The sequence below is a fragment of the Malus sylvestris genome, chromosome 12, assembly GCF_916048215.2.
Source record: "Malus sylvestris chromosome 12, drMalSylv7.2, whole genome shotgun sequence".
Lineage (NCBI taxonomy): Eukaryota > Viridiplantae > Streptophyta > Magnoliopsida > Rosales > Rosaceae > Malus > Malus sylvestris.
In genome coordinates this window covers 11,329,454-11,353,626 of record NC_062271.1, presented here as the reverse complement: position 1 = coordinate 11,353,626, position 24,173 = coordinate 11,329,454, and the positions used below count along the sequence as shown (strand labels likewise).

Below are 24,173 nucleotides of genomic sequence, written 5' to 3'. Positions count from 1 at the left end.
GTACGTATATGTTGCCTCCTAGACAAAATCGGGGGAAACCATCTGACAGATATTCTCCGGATGGAAAAGTTAGATATGCTATTGCAAAGTATGTCTCTACTCATCGACTGTCTCCTAAGTACCAAGCCTTGGTGAATAAAATGGATGGAATCAAAATTCCAACAAAAGTGGAAGAAGCTTTGGGGGATCCTTGATGGACATAAGCAATGGAGGTCGAAATAGAGGCCTTACAGGAAAATAGAACTTGGAGCGTGGAGTCTCTACCACAAGGGAAAAAACCAGTGGGATGCAAATGAGTGTTCACCATCAAACACAAGGCAGATGGAACTATTAACAGATACAAGGCAAGGTTGGTTGCTAAGGGTACACACAGACTTTTGAAGTAGATTATCAGGAAACATTTGCTCCGATAGCAAAAATGAACACTATTCGAGTTCTTTTGTCTTTAGCTGCTAACTTTGATTGGCCGTTGAAGCAATTTGAAGTAAAGAATGCTTTTTTACATGGAGACTTGGAAGAAGAAGTATACATGGAGCTTCTACCAGGGTATGAAGTGCAGAATAGAGCAGGCAAAGTGTGTAGACTGCGAAAAGCTCTTTATGGACTCAAACAATCGTCGAGGGCTTGGTTTGGAGGATTCACTGAAGCAATGAAGAAATATGGCTACTGACAAGGAAATGCGGACCATACTGTGTTTATCAAACGCAGGGAAGGTAAGGTCACCTTGTTGATAATATATGTGGATGATATGGTAGTCACAGGTGATGATACAAAGGAGATGAAGAGACTACAGGTGTATCTCTCTTTGGAGTTTGAGATGAAAGATTTAGGAGGCTTAAAGTATTTCTTAGGAATTGAAGTTACTCGTTCTCGTGATGGTATTTACTTGTCTTAGCGAAAGTATGTTCTGGATCTTTTGTCTGAGACAAGGATGTTGACATGTAAACCAGCAGAAACGCCTATAGTCTAGAATCATCATCTAGCAGTTTACCCAGACCAGGTTCCAACAAATAGGGAAAGGTACCAGAGACTAGTAGGAAGGTTGATTTACTTATCTCTCACGAGGCCAGACATTGCATATGTTGTTAGTGTGGTAAGTCAATTTATGCATTCTCCTAGTAAGGATCACATGACAACAATAATGCGAATATTGAGTTACTTGAAAGGTGCACCTGGAAAATGATTGTTTTTCAGGAAGCATGGGCACTTTGAGGTAAAAGGGTACACAAATGCTGATTGGGTTGGTGTTGGAAATATGCCCTGAAAGTCAATCTTTGGAAGAAACCTTTCAGGACAAATGAATCGATGTATGGATGACTCTTATACATCAAATGGCAAAGATACTAATTAGGACTATCTCAATAAACGATATATGTCCTTATTAATGACTCCATGGACAATGGATCGATTGAAGAAGTAATCTAATGATGTTAGACTGCAGAGACCTTCTTCACATAACCATTATGTCCAAAAAGGTTCCTGGTCATTGGATTGTCTGAGGGACACTGACAATGCTTAGACCGGTACATACTGTGTCTGCTTCAAATGGAAGAATGGAAAGTCTCATCCCATTTGTGTAGTGACACTAAGACAAGTATGTAGGTGCTTATTAAGAGAATGAGTTCACTGAACACAATCGAACGAGAGTACTTGCATGGAGGTCTACTCACATGTCAAGCAAGTAACTCTAATGGTTGGAATAATGTAAGTAGTCCTTTGACCTGAGGCATCGTCGTTGTCTTGTGGCTAAGTACTTAATCTTTGATTATGTCAAAGTCACCCCATTCGCGGATGTCCACGGCATAATTGGGGTTAAGCCACTTAGTCATAAAGGCAAGTGAATGCGCAACAAAGAATCTCTGATCCTCGATTAGAGAGGAAGAATACTCTAAGATATGATTCGGGAATCTTCGGCCAAAGTATCGAGCGTAATAAAGGAAAGCGTTCCTATACAACTCAAATGAATCATATAAGAAGGAATAATCACATTAGGGGTTTGACATAATATATCCATACCCTAGTAATGTGATTGAGAGTATTGTTTTAAAGAAGGATCGAATTACATTGTAATTCCAACTGAATAGGTTCTCCGAACAACTTTTACATTAGCTTGGGTAGCTATGACATATGGTTAGATGTCACTCATAGCTTGTGAGTTCTTCTAGATGATTAAATGTAGTCATCAAAGAAGAAAGGTGAATTAAAATGAAGTTTTAATTCACTAAGTGATTGAATTAAATATAATCAATTGGATTGAAGCCAATCACCTCACTGCCTTGCTAATTAGAACCTAAAATGATTGTACACCGATACACTCTTGTAGTGAGTAATTAATGGATGATGGAAATAATTAATTGGATTAATTAAGTGTTGTGATTAATTTAGAAAGTCTAAAGAAATCATAAAAGCGATAAAGGATCGTTTTGGGCTTAAAGAAACGTTCGGGTTTAATTGGGCCCATTGGGCCTAAACCCATTGGGCTTTTATTCAAGTATTGGATGACTAGAAATATATAAAAGCCCAAAGCCCAAACCAACACAAACGGGCCGGCCCTTGCAAGTGGAAAGGGAGAGATATTTAGTCAAGTTGTTGACTAGGTTTCTTTTTGTCTATATAAGGAACTTTATAGAGTTTTAATCCGAAGGGTTTTTTGTGTGTTTTTGAACAACAAAGAGGCAAAAGAAAATAGCTCTCTAAAACCACAAAGGCCGGCCACCTAGAGGGTGTTTTAGCTAACAATCTTTCACCTTTTTGGTTATTCCTCCATCCATCTCACTACACTAGTGGGTGTGGATATTTAGAGGTCTTCTCCTTTGGAGACTTAAGGAGAACCTTGGAGCACTCTTACTAACAAAGTGGAGGAGGCAAGGGGGGAGGCTAGGCTCAAGGACTTCAAGGAACAAAGGGCTTGGAGGTGGTCTATCCTTGGTCTCAAGTCTAGATCAAGAGTTATAAGACTAAATTTTCACTTTGTTCTTTAATAAAATGTTTTGATGCATTATATATAAACCTATGAACCTTGAAGGGGATTTGCATGACTATAGCTTTGATATTATTTGATAAATTGCTTCCGTTGCTCATGTATATAAATTTTGAATTGTATATGCATGCTAGTCATTTAGAAATCCCATGTGTTAATCTCATAATTTTCCCTTCAAGTGGTATCAGAGCCAGGTTTATGTATAATGTGTCCTTTTAGATTTTATGCATATGGGTATTAATATTATGTATGACATAATTATTGCTTCATTCAAAATATGTTTATCTTTTGTTTTTCAATAGTTGAAAAATGTTAGTCAATAGTTGAGAAAGATATGTATGCAAAAGATGTTTTGTATGCATGAATGAAAATTGAGTTTTGAACTAATTTGACATATTATTTCTTCATTTAAAGTATGTTTATCTTTTGTTTTTCAATTGTTGAAAAATATAAATCAAGAGTTGAAAAAGATATGCATGTAAAAAGGTGTTTTAGATGCATGAATGAAGAATAAGTCATGAACAAAATTTGGGGTTTTGTTCTTTGTGGTTGGCACGGTTTTGGGGTTTTTTGAGCATGTGTTTGTGTTTTATTGTAAGACACTCACACATCATTTTAAAGCTAGAAAGTAGAAACTTTGTCACTTTAGTTTTTGGGTTTGAAAAATCACCAAGAATACACAAATCTTGAAAAAGTGTTCATGGTTTTGTTCTTGGTGTTCATAGTTTGGTTTTGGGTGAAAATGGTTTTATTCGGTTTTCATGCATAGTTTTATGGTTTTGGATGATGTTCTTACCATCCATAACCATATTAAAACTTTTAAAACCCTAGACTTGTCTAGGAGATTTCCATCACCTTTTTCATTAAAGCCATTTAAGCCAAAACCAAGTGACATGCAAATTTGGATTTTTCTACCTTGCATTGAATTAAAGCAAGATGGGTGAGACTTCCCATCTCCCCTTAATGTGGCCGGCCACCCTAGTGGATTTATCCACTTGGGGGGTCTTTTGTAATTTGGAAAAAGATATTTTATACTTTTGAGTATTTACGGTTTGACCCCTAATTTTTTCTTATTTGCATTTAGGCCCCTACTAACTAGAAAGTTAAAATATTTGATTTTAATTTTGTTAGTTCTTTAAACTCATAATTCTATTATGCCCATATGCACTAAATCTAAATGTTCATGTTGCATTCCATTATGATTATTTAATGTGATTAAGTAGTTAGAAAAGGGTGACTATGGACTTATGCCTTAAACGATAATTGAGCTATAAGATAAGGCGCTAAAATCAAATTGTTTGAACCTTGGGAATGTGTTTTAATTACTGTTTTTATTGGACCTTGTCACATTTGACATTAATCTATCTCTCCCTCTTAGTATGTGTAATTTGTAGGAATTTGTACAAATCGGTTTGTAATTCTTATTATTTCTTAATCTCTTTTAGTTAGTTGATTCCCTCTAGTGCTAGACTAGAGTTTCTTTAACTATTGGTAAGGAGACATAACTAAAAGAGGGTTTTGACATGAGATTAAAGATTAAATGGGTCCAATGCCCTAATTAGCAATGAATGATTGTCTTTCATTTCTAATGGCTCAATGAAAATGTTTTAATTGGATTGAAAAGCACGTAATTAAATTGACACAACCTCCCCGAGTTTATATTCAACAATGTTGGCTCGTTGTTGCAATAACCTAATAAGTCCATGGTCATCCAAGAGCCTAAGATAACTATAAAGTCCAATTTCAAAGGAATGCAAAAACCTTAGTAGTAGTAGTTACTTCCAATATTTGAAAAATTAGTTTTTGATATTGATTTGTTTTTCTTAAAAACAAATAGTGGGAGTATCATACGCTACTAAACTATAATGAAAACAATTAGTAGTTATATATATCTCCAATATTTTGAAAAATGTTTTGATATTGATTTGTTTTATGAAAATGAATAGTGGGGATATCATATGCTACTAATTTCATTAACTTTGGACTAGTAGTTGTAATAGGACATTATTTATTTGAATATGATTAAATAAATAAAATCGATGAGACCTTAAAATCCCTCAACCAACATACAATATTAAGTTGAAAGCGTAAGAGTGCTTTGAACACTTTTTCGTGGCCTTCCACCGTGGTAGGCTCCAATCGTTTATGACTTGTACATCGCCTTCACCCTATCATGGGGGAGTGCAAAGTGCATGCTTATACTCAGAAGGAGTTTATTTAAAACATTTGATGAGGTTAAGGTAGGCAACAAGTGTGGCCAACATCGTATCATCGTGAGGTCATGCTTGAACCCCTATCTAAACCGGCATGTTGGGAAAGAACTTAACTAAGAGAAATAATGCCAATATCGTATCATCGTGAGGCATTACTCTCTAGAGGCCAAAAAGATGGGTAATCACAAGAGGTTGTTGTGAATGGGTAATTGTACCCTCTCATTATTATTTTTGCTAGCCAACATCGTACATCGTGAGGTGGGCTTGGTAATAGTGAGCCTCCCATAACCCGCTAGGAGCTTTCTTTGAAAACTCCCAGATTCCATCTTGAGGGATATGGAATTTGCCAAAAATGGTGGGTGGTGTCATTCGGTTTAAAGACCCGAATCGTTTGACTTAATCAACAATCAAACTAATTATTTTATTGTTTATGTATTTAGATATGGTTGGAAGCACACTCGCGAAAATACTCGATAAACATTGCCTAGAGGGGCACAATTTCCCATCGTGGTATCGTAATGTCAAGATTCTCCTAACATTGGAGAAGATTGTTTACGTACTAGACAAGGCTCCACCTCACATACCTCTCGGCCCTGGGGCTACTGAGGATGAACGTGTTAAGTTTGACAAGCACGTTGAGGATGACACACAAGCCAAGTGCTATCTGTTGGCTTCCATGAATGAGGAGTTACAGAGACAGCACGAGGGCATGGACAGTCCATCTTCCATAATACTCCATCTTACGGAGTTATATGGTGAAGGGACGCGCAACCGTCGCTTTAGCACTGTTTGTGAACTTGTGAAGACCAAGATGGTCAAGGGGGCTCCAGTGCATCAACATGTACTGAAGATGATAGGATTCATTGAACAATTGAAGAACCTTGGTACTCCATTTGACGGGGAATTGGCCCAGGACTTCATATTGGCTTCTCTTTCTGATTCATTTGCGCAGTTCGTAATGAAGTACAATATGAATAAGATGGATAGTACTCTCTCTGAGTTACTAAATATGTTAGTAACTGCTGAGAAGACTATGAAGAAAGAGAACGTTGTAGGGACTTTTGCAGTAGTCTACAACAAGGCATCCTCTTCCAAGGTCAAGCCGCAAGGCAAAGGCAAAGGGAAGAAGAAGAAGCCACCCACTCCTAAGCCGAAAGGAGGAGTGAGGAAAAAGAAGGCAAAGGAGCCCAAAGGGACTTGCCACCATTGTGGAAAGGAGGGGCATTGGAGGAGGAATTGCAGGTTATACCTTGCAAGTCTTAAGGACAAGCCACAAGGTATGGTTTATGTTCTTATCTTCAATTCTAAATGTTAGATCTTCTAAATATTTATATTTGATATAAAGAGCTAATCACTTGTATAATTGTATATAGGTGGAGAAGCCAAGTAGAAGATGAACAAGCAAGGAAAATGTGGTGAAGGGTTCGGCCACTATGTTTTTTGCTTACTACTTAGGAAGTTAGTTAGGCATTAAAGATTGTCTTTAAACTTTCTTATTTTGTTAAGAACTTATTATGTGGCTTCATATGATGGAAGACCACTATTAGTGCCTAAATGTATAAAGGTGTTTATATTAGTCTCTAAATGTATAGAGCTAATACTTTTTGTATTAAACATTATGAATGTTTGAAATATCATATTAATGTAATGTGAAGAATGCCTTTTTAATATACTATTGATAGGAGCATATTTATGCGCCTTAGTTAGTTAGTTCTTATGCATTTATGTTGTGTTTTCTTAGTTAAGTTAGTCTTTTAAGCTATTTTCATGTGTTTTCAGGTTTTAGAGACAAAGTGAGCAAAAGGGTGCAATTTGGAGCATTTTGGAGCAAAATTGGGCTAAAATGGAGTTCATGCACATGAAGCACAAGGGATGGACGAATTTGAGGAATTGGTGAAGCTAGGAAGGCGTTTCAAAGTTGAAGAATTGAAGATACAAAGTTTCCTAGTTGAAGAAGGAAATGACTTGAATGAAGGATTCCTAAATGAATTGGGATTCCTAATCACTAAAGGAGTCCTAATTGAAGATGGATTCCTAGATATATGAAGTTTCCTACTCAAGCAAGGTTTCCTACATGAAGAAGAAGAATTAAAGCCAAAGAATCAGCTCAAGATAAGGAGTATTATCCAAAACCTCATCCATAACCTTATCTTAGCTTATCTTATCCAATCAAACCTTATCCTATCTTATCTTATCCTACCAAGATGACACCTAAGAACCTTTCTAGAAGCCTAAAAATCTGCCTTGCATTATCCTTCTAGAAACCACACTTTGTGCCGAATTTTCTACCCTATTTCCTTTAGGATTTTGGTTTCTAGAAGCCTTATCATTTCACACTCTTTGTGCTGCACCTTATCTCCCAATCCCTTTGGGTTTTTGACTTGTTTTCCTTATAGGATTGGATGTTATTATCCTATGCAATTTAGGCCTTTAAAACCTTGTCCTTTGCTACCTAGGAGATGGGATTTTCAGCCTATATATACAACCCATTGCCGCACCCTTTCACTCACCACCCTCTACCAGATTTTCACTACACCATTCACCAATCATCCCTCATTGTGCCGTGAGTTTGCAAGGAGAAGAAGGAAGACAACTTGGAGCCGTGCATGCCATTCAAGACGTTGGATTGTCGGAGCGTTTCTAGGTGTTTTCTATCTTTGTTTCAATGTTTAAATGTATTTATCTTTGTTTGTTTGCGAACATGAGGAACTAATTTCTTTATAGTTAGAGGGGAATTCAAAGCCATGATCATATGTTTTATATGCCTTGATTTCTTCCAATTATGATTTCATGAATCGTGAATGTGGTTTACTTATCTATTTGATTGATAACATGTTTATGTATGTTGATTGAGGGTCGACACTTAGTTTGCATGCATGAATTTGATGCTAGAGTATAAGGGAATTTCACCTAATCGTTATTAACTTATATTCATAAGTAGTAAAAGTCGCTAGTCACGATTGTGTTAAGTAAATCCTAGGCAAGAGTAACATGCATATCCCATAGTTATGAATGCCTCGTCAAAGCTTATGATTTCCATTGAACTTAATGATCTTTGATATGTGTCTCTATCATGCGTATTCCATAGTTAGGGTCCTTGATAAGAATAATTTGGTTGTAATGCGTATCCCATTCAATTCAATGAATCTAGGGAAATCTGAGAATTAATTGGTCAATCTAGTTAATTTGGGGCATTGTCATTCAAGGTTTATTGAAAGAGTAATTGGAAATCGAGTCGTATGCATATGTTTCATGTGTGGAGAAGGAACATTCTAACTAGCCTTTCACCATCTTAGTTTTCATCAAAACGTTTTTGTCAAAGTTTATTTTCAAAGTTTCTGTTTTCAAAGTTAAATTCGTCCAAAATCAAATCCCCTTTACTTAGTTGAGTCATAGTAGTTAGAAATCACTTTAGTTTGTGTTTTTAAGTGTCTTAGGTCAAGTTAAAACCAAATTTTCGTCCAAGTTTGTGTCTATTGTTCAAAACTGCCCAGATTGTGGTTTTAAGGCAGTTTTGAGTGTTTTTGGGCTGTTTTGAGTCTTTTGGTTTGTTTTGGTGTTTTAAAGTTTAGTTTTGCATTCTTTGAGTCTAGTTTAGTGTTTTAAACTTGTTTTTACGTATTTGAATCAGTTTTCAAGTGATTTTGCAATCCCTCCTAATCCCCGGTTTAGAACGATCCCTACTTACATACTTTGCTACAATTGATAAAAAGAGGGTTAATTTGTGTGTCAACATAATTTTCACATCAAATTTTGGCGCCGTTGCCGGGGATTAGCAAAGTTGCTAATCCCTTGGTTTGTTTTATTTCAATTTGTTTTATTTGTGTCCAGATTCTTACTTTGTTTTTGTTTCTTATTTTTAGGTACTAGTTTATGACTCGGAGCTCTAATCCGGTTCGTGAACACATCTTGGACTTTGACGACGATTTTGAATGAGAGTTGAGACGAAAAAGGAAGAATCCAGAGTCTAGTGAATCAAGTTCAAATCCGGAAGCCGAAGTTGAGATTGAGCAAGAGGAACCCACGGCACAAGTGGGTGAAGTTGAGACAGTCATGGCACAAGACAATCGTACAATCAAGGAGCTCTCGGCCTCGGGATTGGACAATGCCGTACCTCTATGTATTCAATATCCTGCGGCTGCCCAAGGAAAGACCGAGGAATTCGAGTTAAAGTCAAGTTTGCTCCACCATATTCCGAAGTACCATGGGTTGTCCATGGAGGATCCTAACAAGCACTTAAAAGAATTCGAGGTGGTGTGTTCAAGCATGACTCCAATCAATGTCGACGGGAGTATATTGAAGATGAAGGCTTTTCCCTTTTCTCTCATGGAAAAGGCGAAAGATTGGTTGTATGAATTAGCTCCCGGAACGGTCACATCTTGGGAGAGCATGAAACAAGCTTTCTTGGAGAAGTTTTTCCCAACTTCTCGAGTCATCCTCCTACGAAAAAGGATAAGTGGAATTCAAGAAGAAGAAGGTGAGTCTTTTCCTACATATTATGAACGGTTTAAATCTCTTGTTGCTTCTTGTCCACAGCATCAAATGAAGGAGGAGCTTCTGCTACAATACTTCTACGAGGGACTTCTACCAATCGAACGACAAATGCTAGATGCTTCGGCGGGAGGAGCTTTGGTGGACAAGACCCCCACGGCAGCAAAGACTTTGATTGCCAATCGAGCGTTGAACGCTCAACAATACGAAGGTGTTGGACAAAGAGGCACCCCACGGCAACACCAAGTGAATGAGGTAAGTGTCATAACCGAACTTCAAAATCAAATGGCTAACCTTACTACTTTGCTTTCTCAGGTTGTGGAAGGGCCAAAAGTTCAAAATGTAAGTGCGTGTGGCGTGTGTTCCATGCAAGGACACCCTACGGACAAGTGCCCACAATTGATTGAGAATGGAGGGTGGGAGACCCTCAATGCCGTGGGCTTTGGGCAGCAATACCAACAAAGGAATGATCCCTTTTCTAACACCTACAATCCCGGTTGGCGTGATCATCCAAATTTCAAATGGCGAGAACCCCAACAAGGCCAACAACAAAGCACGTTTAGGCAACAACCCCCGGGTTTCTATCAAAAGCCGTTTGCACCAAATCAAACCCAAGCACAACCCGCCCAAAAATCAGGTTCTTCTATTGATAATGATCAAATTTTTAATTTACTAACTTCTATGGCGCAGGGCATGCAGACTAGGGACAAGAAGGTGGACGAGTTGGAGAAGCAAGTGGGGCAAATTGCCGAGTTTATGGGACAGTTTTGAGACCAAGGAAGACTCCCCAGTTCAACCGTTGCAAATCCAAAAGGGGGATTCGAAACCGCCAAAGCAATTACATTGAGGAGTGGCAAACAAGTTGGAACTGAACCCCAAGCATCCAAAACAAGTCATGAAGAGGAAGAAAAGTTGCAGTTTGAAGAGAACACACAAGCAAAACCCACGGCAAGGAGGGAACCACCTTTGCCGCAGCCATCTTGCACTTCCAATCCATATAATTCGGCCAAGGTAAGTTCAATCCCGACTTCCCCTAGTTCTATTCCACTAAACGTGCCTTTTCCTGGCAGGTTGAAGCAATCCAAGAAGGAGGAGAACGAGAAAGACATTTTGGAGACGTTTCGGAAAGTGCAAGTCAATATACCTCTTCTTGACGCCATCAAGCAAGTACCAAGGTACGCCAAGTTTTTGAAGGAATTATGCATAACAAGAAGGAGAATTTCGAACAAAGAGGTGGTCCATGTAAGTGAGAATGTTTCCGCTGTTTTGCAAAGAAAACTACCTTCTAAATGCAAAGATCCAGGTAGTTTTACAATTCCATGTGTTATAGGCAATACTAAATTTGAACATGCTATGTTAGATCTAGGAGCTTCAATTAACGTCATGCCATACTCAATATATGCATCCATGAACTTAGGAGAACTTAAAAAAGATGGTGTTATAATTCAATTAGCCGATCGTTCTAATGCATATCCGAAAGGAGTTTTGGAAGCTGTGTTGGTGCAGGTGGATAACTTGATATTTCCAGCGGATTTCTATGTCTTAGAGATGGAGGACTCACCAAATGTCACCCCATTACCGATTCTACTTGGGAGGCCTTTCATGAAAACAGCATGCACCAAGATCGATGTGTTCAAAGGGACGTTGACAATGGAATTTGATGGGGAGATTATTAACTTTAACATTTCTGAAGCTATGAAATTTCCTAAAGATGATCATTCTTGTTTTTCTATTGATATATTGGATGAATTGGCGCAGGATTATCTTGATATGTTGGAAGACGATCCCCTTGAAACGACGATTGCACAAGGACTTGGCATGAAGCCCAATCTGGCCGTACCTAAGGAGGAGCATGCCGAGCTTGTGGCTGCCTTGGAATCATTGCCCCAACATCGTGGTAAGCCTTCTAACCCAATTCCAATTCCTGTTTCCACTAATACGTTGTTACCTTCTGTGATTCAGGCCCCCGTTATTGAGCTTAAACCGTTGCCGGACCATTTAAAGTATGTATTCTTGGGAGATAAAGAGACGTTGCCCATCATTGTCTCTTCATCACTCATGGCATTAGAGGAAGAAAAGTTGATTCGGGTGTTGAAAGAGCACAAAACAGCCATTGGATGGACATTGGCCGATATTAAGGGAATTAGCCCTACAACATGCATGCATCGCATATTTCTAGAGGAGGGGGCTAAACCAACTCGAGAGGCTCAACGCCGGCTCAACCCTCCGATGATGGAAGTCGTGAAAAATGAGATTATAAAGCTTCTCGATTGTGGAGTGATTTATCCAATTTCGGATAGCCGTTGGGTCTCACCGGTTCAAGTTGTCCTGAAGAAGTCCGGAGTTACTGTGGTGAAGAATGCCGAGGATGAGCTTGTGCCAACCCGTATTCAAACAGGTTAGAGAGTGTGCATTGACTATAGGAAGCTCAACAACACCACAAGGAAGGATCATTTTCCACTACCATTCATCGATCAAATGTTAGAAAGGTTAGCCGGTCATTCTTTTTATTGTTTTCTTGACGGTTATTCGGGATACAATCAAATTGTCATAGCTCCGGACGACCAAGAAAAGACCACCTTCACGTGCCCATTTGGTACTTTTGCTTACCGGCGCATGCCATTCGGATTATGCAATGCACCGGCCACGTTCCAAAGATGCATGGTAAGTATCTTTTCCGATTTTATTGAGAAGATTATTGAGGTATTCATGGATGATTTTAGTGTCTTTGGCGATTCGTTTGATGGTTGCTTGGAAAATCTCACATTAATCTTAAAACGATGCGTGGAAACGAACCTTGTTTTAAATTGGGAAAAGTGTCACTTTATGGTAAAACAAGGCATCGTTTTAGGGCATATCGTTTCTGAAAGGGGAATCGAAGTTAATAAATCGAAAATAGATCTTGTACGCTACTTACCTTCTCCAACTTCGGTTAGAGAGGTTCGTTCTTTTCTTGGCCACGCAGGATTTTATAGGCGATTCATCAAGGACTTTTCAAAGATTTCCACACCCCTATGCCGACTTCTCCAAAAGGATGTGACCTTCGACTTCAACGAGGAATGTGAAAAGGCGTTCAAACACCTCAAAGAGATGCTAACTTCGGCCCCCATCATTCGGCCACCAGATTGGAGCATTCCCTTCGAGCTTATGTGCGATGCATCCGACTATGCTCTAGGCGCTGTTTTGGGACAAAGGAAGGACAAACAGCCACACATCATATATTATGCCTCTCGGACCTTGAACGATGCTCAATTGAACTATTCCACAACGGAAAAAGAACTTTTTGCCGTTGTTTTTGCTTTAGATAAGTTTCGTTCTTATTTACTTGGCACTAAAGTAATAATCTACACTGATCATGCAGCGTTGAAGTACTTGCTCACGAAGAAGGAGGCTAAACCAAGGCTTATTCGATGGATGCTTCTCCTCCAAGAGTTCGATATCGAAATCCGAGACAAGAAAGGAAGTGAGAACGTTGTGGCTGATCACCTGAGCCATTTGGTGCATGAAGAGGAGGTTGTGCCGATCCCAGAGACATTCCCGGACGAGCAATTGATGTCCATTGAGGTTAGTATGCCATGGTATGCGGATTTAGTTAATTATTTAGCATCTAAAGTCATTCCAAGTGAGTTCAATAAAAACCAACGTGATAAACTTAAGTATGATGCCCGAAATTATGTGTGGGATGATCCTTATTTATGGAAATATTGCTCTGATCAAATCATTCGTAGGTGTGTGCATGATTCTGAAATTCAGTCTATTTTAAACTTTTGTCACACTTATGCATGTGGAGGTCACTTTGGCACTCAAAGGACTGCACGTAAAGTACTTGAATGTGGTTTTTATTGGCCTACTATTTTTAAGGATGCTAGAACTTTTTTCATTTCATGTGATCGTTGTCAACGAACTGGAAATATAGGACCAAAAGACCAAATGCCGCAAAGTCCCATCTTTAATGTTGAAATTTGTGATGTGTGGGGCATAGATTTCATGGGTCCCTTTCCTTCATCTCATGGTTTTGTTTATATTCTACTTGCGGTTGATTATGTTTCGAAATGGGTGGAAGCAAGAGCCACCCGTACTAATGATTCTAAAGTGGTTGCAGATTTTGTTAAGACTAACATTTTTGCAAGGTTTGGAATGCCGCGGGTACTTATAAGTGATGGGGGCTCTCATTTCTGCAATCGCACCATTGTAGCGCTACTCAAGAAATATGGTGTCACGCATAAGGTGGCAACACCTTATCATCCTCAAACAAGTGGGCAAGCGGAGGTGTCAAATAGAGAAATCAAGCAGATTTTGGAGAAGACCGTAGGGCCAAACCGGAAAGATTGGAGCTTGCGCTTGAATGATGCATTATGGGCGTATCGTACGGCCTATAAAACACCAATTGGAATGTCCCCATTTCGGCTCATTTATGGGAAACCATGCCATCTTCCGGTTGAATTGGAGCATAAAGCACATTGGGCCATCAAAACCTTTAATATGGACATTGATGCCGCAGGTCTTCATAGGAAACTTCAATTGAACGAGCTTGAGGAAGTTAGGAATGAAGCTTACGAGAACTCTCGTATTTACAAGGAGAAAACGAAGGCATTCCATGACAGGATGATTCAGAGCAAGACGTTCTCTATCGGGCAGAAAGTGCTACTTTTCAATTCTCGCCTTCGGTTATTTCCAGGTAAGTTGCGTTCTAAATGGATTGGACCTTTTATTGTTACTAATGTTTTTCCGCATGGTGCAGTTCAAATTCAAAGTTTGAAGACGCAACAAGAGTTCAAAGTCAATGGACATCGTTTGAAGCCATATTTCACACCTTTTGAGGAGGCGACCGTGGAGGAAGTCCATCTCCAACCCGTGGGCCCTATTCAAGCTTGATTGGAAGCATCGTCCGGCTGGAAGACGTTAAAGCAAGCGCTTCTTGGGAGGCAACCCATGCAAATAAAGAGGACCTAGGCAGCTCCGGCATCATACTCAGATTTGCGTTTCTAAACCCTACTCTTTATTGCTTTTACTTTGCCATATTTGTCATGTTTGCTAGTTGTGTTATTTGCTTGTTTTTGTGTGAGTCTATGTTTGAAACATTGAGGACAATGTTTGGTTTAAGTGTGGGGGGGTAAACAAAGTGTTTTTGTGTCAAATTCGTAGGATTTTATCACCTAACATTTCAAAGGTTGTTTTTAAGTGTTTTTAGAAAGTTTTGATGTGTTTTTATGTGGCTTTACCAGAAAATCCGAAAATTCAAAAAAAAAATAGAAAAAGTTTTGAAAAAACCCAAAAAGAGTCGTTTTAAAAGTTGTTTTTGTGTGTTTGTGTCTTAGAGTACCTTCCAACACAATGATGAGGATTTGGTTTTTAATTGCAGAACCGTTAAAGAAAGTTACAAACATGGATGGAAGTTTGATATGCTCTTTTGTTTATGCTTGGTCATCGTTGTTGTTTACGAATTCACATGTAATCACAAAGGAAAAAATCAGTTTTTGTAACATGCTTGAAGGAAGGAACTCAAACTAATGCTACAACCTTGTGAGACTTGAGCCTAAACATTCTTTGGAGAGTTAATAATCTTTGAATTTGTTGTTTTCTAAAGTCGTTGCATGATCTCATCATTCTTTGCTTGGTTGCTACTTAGAAGGCGTGTCATCATTATAGATCCAAATATTAGAACTCATATCCATTTCATTCAAAACTTAAAATTGAGTGCATAACATATAACAAGATGAAGTTGTTTAGTAGTTATCACCAGAGCCAAAAAGCCTTCAACCCATGCATTTGTTTTTGTAGGATTAACCCCTTTGAGCCTTATTTAGCCTATTTTTGTTGTTAGCCACATTATCCGTACCTAGCCTAGAGTAGGACTATCCATACCCTTGTTCTTAAAGGATAATAAAGCATGACTTAGAGGGAATTCCTTTTGATCAATGTGTGCAGAAAACTAAGTGTGGGGGAAGGGAAAGTTTGTGTGCCAAAAGAAGTAAGGAGGGCACGGGTTAGACAAAGAAAAACAAAAGAAAAGAAAAAAGAATTGAAAGAGCATAAAATGAGCTCTAAGTTGTTGGTTGTTGAAGCAAGGGTCCAAAAAGTTGAATTAGACCCTAAGTGTTGCATGAATCTTCCCCTTGAGTTTAAACATTGATTTTCGCATGCAAAAGTGAATTCTAAGTATCAATTTCACTACTTTGCTTATTATTCTTTAAGAATGTTTGTTTATCCTTACCTTTCTTTGTTAGCCAATACCTTAGCCCCGTTACAACCCTTTGCTTCTATCTTGATTGTTATGTGTTTCAATATGTGGAGTTTGGAGTTGGTATGAGCATATGATATCCCTGGATCTCGCATCTAAGTAGTAGCATTCCATTCATGAGATCGTATACATACATTCATAATTCCAGAAAATGCTTTTATTGTCATAACATATGTGAGCATTAGTTTTCATATTTACATCAATCTTCTCACATATAACTAGTGTAGGGTGTGTAGTCAGAAAATCTAAGTGACAAAAAGAGTGTATATCTAGTGAGGAATTGAGGGATTCTCTAAGGCATGTTACTACATTCAAAACATTGTTGTAATTGATTAAATGTGAGCTAGTAAGTGATGACTATGATTAAGTATGTGCTTAAGTGTAAAGATGGCTAAAATCTATGTGAGTAGTAATCTTTGGCGTGTCGTGTACCATTGGAAATCCCTGAGGCGATTGTTGGAAGGTTTAGGTTATGTTTTGTTTTGTTGTTTTGCTCGAGGACTAGCAAAAGCTAAGTGTGGGGGAATTTGATAGGAGCATATTTATGCGCCTTAGTTAGTTAGTTCTTATGCATTTATGTTGTGTTTTCTTAGTTAAGTTAGTCTTTTAAGCTATTTTCATGTGTTTTCAGGTTTTAGAGACAAAGTGAGCAAAAGGGTGCAATTTGGAGCATTTTGGAGCAAAATTGGGCTAAAATGGAGTTCATGCACATGAAGCACAAGGGATGGACGAATTTGAGGAATTGGTGAAGCTAGGAAGGCGTTTCAAAGTTGAAGAATTGAAGATACAAAGTTTCCTAGTTGAAGAAGGAAATGACTTGAATGAAGGATTCCTAAATGAATTGGGATTCCTAATCACTAAAGGAGTCCTAATTGAAGATGGATTCCTAGATATATGAAGTTTCCTACTCAAGCAAGGTTTCCTACATGAAGAAGAAGAATTAAAGCCAAAGAATCAGCTCAAGATAAGGAGTATTATCCAAAACCTCATCCATAACCTTATCTTAGCTTATCTTATCCAATCAAACCTTATCCTATCTTATCTTATCCTACCAAGATGACACCTAAGAACCTTTCTAGAAGCCTAAAAATCTGCCTTGCATTATCCTTCTAGAAACCACACTTTGTGCCGAATTTTCTACCCTATTTCCTTTAGGATTTTGGTTTCTAGAAGCCTTATCATTTCACACTCTTTGTGCTGCACCTTATCTCCCAATCCCTTTGGGTTTTTGACTTGTTTTCCTTATAGGATTGGATGTTATTATCCTATGCAATTTAGGCCTTTAAAACCTTGTCCTTTGCTACCTAGGAGATGGGATTTTCAGCCTATATATACAACCCATTGCCGCACCCTTTCACTCACCACCCTCTACCAGATTTTCACTACACCATTCACCAATCATCCCTCATTGTGCCGTGAGTTTGCAAGGAGAAGAAGGAAGACAACTTGGAGCCGTGCATGCCATTCAAGACGTTGGATTGTCGGAGCGTTTCTAGGTGTTTTCTATCTTTGTTTCAATGTTTAAATGTATTTATCTTTGTTTGTTTGCGAACATGAGGAACTAATTTCTTTATAGTTAGAGGGGAATTCAAAGCCATGATCATATGTTTTATATGCCTTGATTTCTTCCAATTATGATTTCATGAATCGTGAATGTGGTTTACTTATCTATTTGATTGATAACATGTTTATGTATGTTGATTGAGGGTCGACACTTAGTTTGCATGCATGAATTTGATGCTAGAGTATAAGGGAATTTCACCTAATCGTTATTAACTTATATTCATAAGTAGTAAAAGTCGCTAGTCACGATTGTGTTAAGTAAATCCTAGGCAAGAGTAACATGCGTATCCCATAGTTATGAATGCCTCGTCAAAGCTTATGATTTCCATTGAACTTAATGATCTTTGATATGTGTCTCTATCATGCGTATTCCATAGTTAGGGTCCTTGATAAGAATAATTTGGTTGTAATGCGTATCCCATTCAATTCAATGAATCTAGGGAAATCTGAGAATTAATTGGTCAATCTAGTTAATTTGGGGCATTGTCATTCAAGGTTTATTGAAAGAGTAATTGGAAATCGAGTCGTATGCATATGTTTCATGTGTGGAGAAGGAACCTTCTAACTAGCCTTTCACCATCTTAGTTTTCATCAAAACGTTTTTGTCAAAGTTTATTTTCAAAGTTTCTGTTTTCAAAGTTAAATTCGTCCAAAATCAAATCCCCTTTACTTAGTTGAGTCATAGTAGTTAGAAATCACTTTAGTTTGTGTTTTTAAGTGTCTTAGGTCAAGTTAAAACCAAATTTTCGTCCAAGTTTGTGTCTATTGTTCAAAACTGCCCAGATTGTGGTTTTAAGGCAGTTTTGAGTGTTTTTGGGCTGTTTTGAGTCTTTTGGTTTGTTTTGGTGTTTTAAAGTTTAGTTTTGCATTCTTTGAGTCTAGTTTAGTGTTTTAAACTTGTTTTTACGTATTTGAGTCAGTTTTCAAGTGATTTTGCAATCCCTCCTAATCCCCGGTTTAGAACGATCCCTACTTACATACTTTGCTACAATTGATAAAAAGAGGTAATTTGTGTGTCAACATAATTTTCACATCAACTATTTCCTTAAAGTAGTGTTATGAATTGAAAATTGTCTTGTTGTATTCTAGTAGAGATACAAGAGTTATATCACTTATTGTAATGTGATAACCAAACTTTAGATTTATCAATTATGGATAGATCTCACATGTAGGACATAAAAGGATACAATGAATCTTTAGATTTGGTTCCATTTGTCTACCTATGAGTTCTATATGAATTGACAAAAGTCTAGAGTATCATTTCTTGAAGAAAAGGAAGATCACATTATACTGATATAAGTAATAAGAAAAACGTTTCTTATATGGTTATCACTTGAAACACAATGATCAAGATCACTCTTGATTCAATTAGTAATTTTGAACAACTAATTGGGCATTCTTTAAAAGGTTTTAAAATGTCAATTGTGTTAGTGATTAAACCAAGAAAGAAGTGTCTAAATCTATAAAATGTTTAAAGACTTTAGTCACTTAATAACAAGACATTAACTTAGTGAAGATTGAAACAAATAAGCTTGAAATGTTTTAAAGCTACTACACAATGTCTTCTTCCAATATACTCCACTTTCATACATTTTGAATATATGAAATGATTTCTCATTAAAGTCATGAGAAATAGTGGGAGGTGTGAAAATGGATATAAACTTGAATATGATTGGTTTATAGTTGTCTAAAGAATAATAGTATTTGACTATTATTAAGAGTTTGCAATTTTAATTGTTAAAAGACTCAAGCTCTTCAAACGTTAAAATTCTATGTTGTGTGACATTCTAAAGAATAGTCTTTGAATGTTGGTTTCGTCAACCTAGCATAAAATGGTTATATGTTGGGAGTTGTCCATAATTCTCTTTTATGAGAACAAGCTAAATAACCAAGCATATGGACAAGTTGATGAAACAAAAGGGAATAAGTTTCAAAATGAGTCACAACATATGGTTTAACAACAAGACAAACCAAATTCAACATCTCATGTAACAATATTGCTCTATGTAGTTTTAATAAAGAATTATATCAACCACCTAGAAGGAATGGTTGAGTTTCTATATCCTTAGTAGGAGCCATGCTTCCACTAAAGACTTGGATAATTCTTATATGACTACATTAAAGGTCTTAGTATGACTAAAACTTGAAGTATGGTGTATGACACCATATAATTTAAATGAATAGACTTAATGGAACAAGTCACACATTTCAAATGGAATTACTTGAGAAGGAATTCTTTTGTGTGTGATTCATTTAAGTTAGTGGGAGCAATATGCATTCAAATCAAGAAAATATAATTGTTATTTTTTGAATGAATTCTAAGTTACAACAAGGCCAGTGGGAGTGATGTCATAATTTGAGCAACAAGATGTGAATAAAGTCTATTCGATAGACTTGATAAAACATAGATGTTACTCGAGAAATGACAAAACATGACATGGTCAATTTTGAAGTATAGACTTGAAATTGGACTTATTGATATAGCAAGGCTATCTCAATAATGTTATATGGGAATTAAATCTCAAATGTTGAAGATTTAAGAAAGCATTTTCCTATGTGATAGGAAATCACTTTCATAACCCTTATAATGAATGTGTCATAAAATCACAAAAGGGACACATGTATTGACTTGTGAAGTAGATATCCAAAAGTGAAGAACCACAGGGGTTGTCACTTTAAGATATTACTATATCCCAGGATCAGAACCAAAGCAACTGAAAGAGTATTATTGCCTTTAAGAAAGAAACATCAGAGTGGGACTCTGGAAGCGTGCATTCACTTAGGTTGTTAACCAAAGTGAAAATAAGCCATTTTAACAAATGGAACTTCATAATGGATGAAGTACTAATCATATGAATGATTGTTAGTATTGTACTACAATGGTCTCAAGGTTGGAGCAAAGTTTGTATAAAGTATACAAATGAAATATATGACGATATATTGTTTTAGAAACTGCTTCAAAAGGTGTTTTGAATGAAGGGGTTCTTAAAGAACCAATGATTGAATCCAAACCATAAGGTCGTTAGTAGGATACTACGACGTAATGGGGCGATAGCTCAAGCCATGGAATCAAGGTCTCATCAAAGTATTCGAACACAAGCAAGAGACATCATCAAATGTTTTGGAAACATTTGATAAGTAAATCCCTTTTAAATGATAAAAGGGATTAATACATAACCAAGTTAACCTACGAGCATAAGCTCTCTCAACAAGATGTATAAGATACACTAGTGATTGACTTTAGTGCAAGTGGGAGATTGTTGGAAATATGCCCTGAAAGTCAATCTTTGGAAGAAACCTTTCAGGACAAATGAATCGATGTATGGATGACTCTTATACATCAAATGGCAAAGATACTAATTAGGACTATCTCAATAAATGATATATGTCCTTATTAATGAATCCATGGACAATGGATCGATTGAAGAAGTAATCTAATGATGTTAGACTACAGAGACCTTCTTCACATAACCATTATGTCCAAAAAGGTTCCTGGTCATTGGATTGTCGGAGGGACACTGACAATGCTTAGACCGGTACATACTGTGTCCGCTTCAAATGGAAGAATGGAAAGTCTCATCCCATTTGTGTAGTGACACTAAGACAAGTATGTAGGTGCTCATTAAGAGAATGAGTTCACTAAACACAATCGAACGAGAGTACTTGCATAGAGGTCTACTCACATGTCAAACAAGTAACTCTAATGGTTGGAATAATGTAAGTAGTCCTTTTACCTGAGGCATCGTCGTTGTCTTGTGGCTAAGTACTTAATCTTTGATTATGTCAAAGTCACCCCATTCGCGGATGTCCACGGCATAATTGGGGTTAAGCCACTTAGTCATGAAGGCAAGTGAATGCGCAACAAGGAATCTCTAATCCTCGATTAGAGAGGAAGAATACTCTAAGATATGATTCGGGAATCTTCGGCCGAAGTATCGAGCGTATTAAAGGAAAGCGTTCCTATACGACTCAAATGAATCATATAAGAAGGAATAATCACATTAGGGGTTTGACATAATATATCCATACCTTAGTAATGTGATTGAGAGTATTGTTTTAGAAAAGGATCGAATTACATTGTAATTCCAACTGAATAGGTTCTCCGAACAACTTCTACATTAGCTTGGGTAGCTATGACATATGGTTAGATGTCACTCATAGCTTGTGAGTTCTTCTAGATGATTAAATGTAGTCATCAAAGAAGAAAGGTGAATAAAAATGAAGTTTTAATTCACTAAGTGATTGAATTAAATATAATCAATTGGATTGAAGCCAATCACCTCACTGCCTTGCTAATTAGAACCTAAAATGATTGTACACCGATACACTCTTGTAGTGAGTAATTAATGGATGATGGAAATAATTAATTGGATTAATTAAGTGTTGTGATTAATTTAGAAAGTCTAAAGAAATCATAAAAGTGATAAAGGATCGTTTTGGGCTTAAAGAAACGTTCGGGTTTAATTGGGTCCATTGGGCCTAAACCCATTGGGCTTTTATTCAAGCATTGGATGACTAGAAATATATAAAAGCCCAAAGCCCAAACCAACACAAAGGGCCCGGCCCTTGCAAGTGGAAAGGGAGAGATATTTAGTCAAGTTGTTGACTAGGTTTCTTTTTGTCTATATAAGGAACTTTATAGAGTTTTAATCCTAAGGGTTTTTTGTGTGTTTTTGAACAACAAAGAGGCAAAAGAAAATAGCTCTCTAAAACCACAAAGGCCGGCCATCTCACTACACTAGTGGGTGTGGATATTTAGAGGTCTTCTCCTTTGGAGACTTAAGGAGAACCTTGGAGCACTCTTACTAACAAAGTGGAGGAGGCAAGGAGGGAGACTAGGCTCAAGGACTTCAAGGAACAAAGGGCTTGGAGGTGGTCCATCCTTGGTCTCAAGTCTAGATCAAGAGGTATAAGACTAAACTTTTCACTTTGTTCTTTAATAAAATGTTTTGATGCATTATATATAAACCTATGAACCTTGAAGGGGATTTGCATGACTATAGCTTTGATATTATTTGATAAATTGCTTCCGTTGCTCATGTATATAAATTTTGAATTGTATATGCATGCTAGTCATTTAGAAATCCCATGTGTTAATCTCATAATTTTCCCTTCAGTTGGGAACATTACTGATAGACGTTCTACATCAGGATACTTTACATTTGTTGCAGGAAATCTTGTAACTTGGAGGAGCAAGAAACATAATGTGGTTGCTAGGTCCACTGCAGAGGCTGAATACCGTGGTATGGCACATGGGATTTGTGAGTTATTATGGCTGAGGATTCTTCTTACAGAGATTGGGTTCAAACCACATAAAGCTATGCAGTTATATTGTGATAATCAAACTGCGAGAGAAATAGCTAATAATTCAGTTCAACATGATCGTACAAAACATGTTGAGGTGGATAGACATTTTATCAAAGAAAAGTTGGATGATAAGTTAATTGATATTCCGTACATAAGATCTGAAGAGCAGTTAGCCGACGTATTGACTCATGCAGTATCAACAAGAGTGTTTCAAGACCCACTTGACAAGTTGAGCCTAGGTGATATCTACGCACCAACTTGAGAGGGAGTGTTGCCTTGAGTCAGCCTTGGGGAATAAGGAGTATAGGGATAATTTGGGTATGAAATTATGTAATCAGGATCCGTGTGTATTTGGGATATTAGTTTCCTAGTTTGTAGGAGGTTGTATCAATACATATATACCTCTATGTGAGAAGAATAATATAGAAAATATTCATCAAAAACCTAGAATTCTATCTCAATGTTGGAAGACTTCAGCTTAGGCAGCCGATCAGAAAGTTCCACCAAAAACCGACCAACATTTTCAGCTCCAACAGTATCTTTGATGTAGTCTTTGGGATTTGTCCTCCCTATCTCTCTGATGAGAGAGTTAGCTAGACTGCCATCGGCATACTTCTTCTCAGCCCCAGCAACCGCATCGGCAAGGTGGGAAACAACAAAATCATATTTGTGAAGTAGATGCAAGGTCGACGCACATGATTGTGCCATGTACTGGTATTTCCTGGCACAAGCCCCAATTATTCGGCACAGAACACCTTTTGTGTCAAGAGTCTTTTAGAAGTGCACCACTCTCAAACAACGAAAATGTATTTCTACAGAACTGCAATCAGAAAATATCATTTTAAGGCTAACACTAAAGAAAGGAGACACTAAATCTGATTGAATTGTAGTAGTTATCCAACTTACTTGGCAATGAAAGAAATATAATTTTCTTCCAGGCCTAATGAACCAAAGAGCAAGGAAAGCTTGACCTCTAATGAATTAGCAATCAAATTAAGTATGCGACCTCTTTGTGGCTCCCAATTCCATGTGTTCTTAGGATGCTTCTTCCTGGTACTAGCTGTCACCTAAATCCGAGCACAAGGCTTCAGAATATTGTTGGCAGAAAAACTGGTAACATCACAGCCAATGCAATTACAAAGATGCATATTTGTAACATTCTTATTTTGTGTGAATAACATATCGAGAAAGGGACGAAAACTGTAACACCTTCGCATTGTTGTTGGAAGTCATGTTGGACTCCTCAGAGAGAACAACATAAAGGAGGAAGAAAATGTAGATTCTAAAAGCATTGCGATGTGATGCAACCCGATCCAGCATTGGAATGACATCATTCTCACGTTGAGAAACCCGTGAGAGTGAATCAACATTTGGGAGG

The 24,173-nt window shown here is 37.5% G+C and overlaps 1 long non-coding RNA gene across 1 annotated transcript; it reads right to left on the bottom strand.

The window, feature by feature from the left end:
- Positions 1–23,158: 23,158 nt before the first annotated feature.
- Positions 23,159–23,788, bottom strand: LOC126591952 (uncharacterized). The gene is made up of 2 exons (XR_007612552.1): positions 23,702–23,788; positions 23,159–23,615 (listed from the first exon to the last, which is right to left on the bottom strand). It is a non-coding gene; the product is annotated as an uncharacterized LOC126591952 (long non-coding RNA).
- Positions 23,789–24,173: the final 385 nt, after the last annotated feature.